Genomic DNA, 2,261 nt, shown 5'->3' on the forward strand with positions numbered 1-2,261 from the left:
GTGTACTTGCTGCGCAGGCTGGCTAGTGAATGCTGTAGGTGTTAACTGATATCTTAGTTTGTCGTAGAGCAAGGCATCTCCTCACCTGGACAAATCCCGACTACCAAGTATGAAAAGCAGTGAGTGAGTCTGTGCAAAAGGGCTCATCAATACAACAGCACTGATAGCTTTTACGCTGTGCCTGAACAGCCAATGTACTAACAGATATGGCACGGCAAGGCAAGAATGCTGTGAGCATGCAGGTAGCCGCTAAGTGAGCAAATGCTATGACAGCAGTCTGGAGATGCAGCCTGGACTATCCATGACCTGTGTGCCTGTCCTTGTCTGCAAAGCTTCCTTGCAGCAACCTTTCCATTTTCCTAATCAACCTATCCAGCGATGTTATTACATGCCACTGGAGCAGGTGAGACTTGAACCTGGACTTCCTGGCTCAGAGGTAGGGACACTGCCATGGCACCTGAAGACTCCAGCAGCCTTTCAATGCTAGTTGTCCCAATGCAATGCAAGTCTGTGCTTCCTAAATGTCCTGCAATTGGTTCAGAGAGGTGCCATGAGGATCCTGAAGAATTAGCAAATATCTGACACCAATATCCATGAATGAGGTGTGCATGTGGCTGGTGCCCATGGATTGTGCCTTGAGATACTGTTTGGCGCTGTGCGACTTAGAAGCACTTTACAGCCAGTGGAGTGCTGACATTGCTAGATACCTGTTCTAGTTTCCATGTGTCAGCATGTGGTTTGCTCACGCAGGTGGTAGGATCGGAAGCTGCATGTTATTGGTGAGATATGCAGTTAATAAGCAATAATTCCAATTAATGGGAATCTCGTCACTGCCTAGAGAGAATCTCGTTTTGACGTCTGGGACTTAGTTAAAAGATGCAGTGAGCTGCTCCCTCTGTTGAGATTGGTCTCTCTAGACTTTACGTGTGAATCTGCTGCATTTCTTGCCATAGCTCACGTCATTCAGCCCTTATAAGACTCCATCCATAGCTACCACATATCTATTGTATAAGTAAGGAGACAATTATAAGGTTTTCTTGACAGAAAAAATGAGCTATTTTATTCCCCATTAACTCTGAGGAAAATAACAAAGGCTCAATATCAAATGTCCACAAGTTTACGAAGTTAAAGTTCCTGTGCAAAAGGAAGATAAAATAATAGCCGGCTTAAAGTCTTCAATCTGAAACCATAGTTATTTAATTGATATCTTATATCCTCAGAAGTACCAAATATTGCAGATCTCCTTAAATTCTTTGTGTCTGGATATTTCTCTCCAGTTAATGTTATCATTGGGTGCTATGTTTGTAGACAGGCCAAAAGAAGGAGCTTTCTCCCATTGATTCCTGTCACAAATCCATCTCCTCTCCCCTGTCGAAACAGCTCTTTGATATACAGCTGGTTTGTATATTCCAAGATCAGAATTTTTTGTTTCCAAGCTTGTTAATTGTAGGTCTTTTATCTCCAATATGTGAAACTTATCATATAGGTGTAAATCAAAGTAAGAAATGACTGTTTGTGCACACCTTACTTGGTGGACGAGTATTTAGTATCTTTTGATAGAAATGTTAATTTTACTTCAGATAATTTTGTTTATTCCATAGTGGTTTCCTAAGACTTGGCTAACCTGTGTGGTCAGCTAATTGCTGTGGTCAGTGTTATTTTCCCTTTTAAAACCATTTTAGCACAAGAAAGCCCCAGGTATTAAAATCAGATGATGGAATCTGAAAATCAATCGACCATTCTCATTACTACTGTGACAACTGTTAGGAATTTGTCTTCATGATTTATTATCAATTTTCAGTTAAGAGAAATAATGAAAAAAATCATTGTTAACTGAATCCAGGTCCTATAAATTATCTACTACTATTAAATGAAAAATGGACCATAAATAGCACAGCTTGTTGGGACAGAGTTGGGATATGCATGATACTTATTTCACATAACAGTGGGACACTAATTAATAAAATTGTTCATGAAATATCCCCTGCTGTGGCAATAAATAAAATCTGTATTTAGTTAGGATTATGTGTATCTCTGAATGCTGCTCATTGCCACAAACCACTCCATAATTTATGACACACTTAATTTGTTGTCATTTATTTTCTATGTTGTATTATGAAGTAGTACACTGCATTCAAACTAACATAATAATACAGGGCAGTATGGCAGAGTCCATCAGGAAAGGCCCAATCACTGTGAAGATTTTGTTCATCTTAATGATATTTGTTAATGAGATGCTGCATGGTTAGAAATGAGAAAAT

Source organism: Rhincodon typus, chromosome 8 (genome assembly GCF_021869965.1).
Source record: "Rhincodon typus isolate 14 chromosome 8, sRhiTyp1.1, whole genome shotgun sequence".
NCBI lineage: Eukaryota > Metazoa > Chordata > Chondrichthyes > Orectolobiformes > Rhincodontidae > Rhincodon > Rhincodon typus.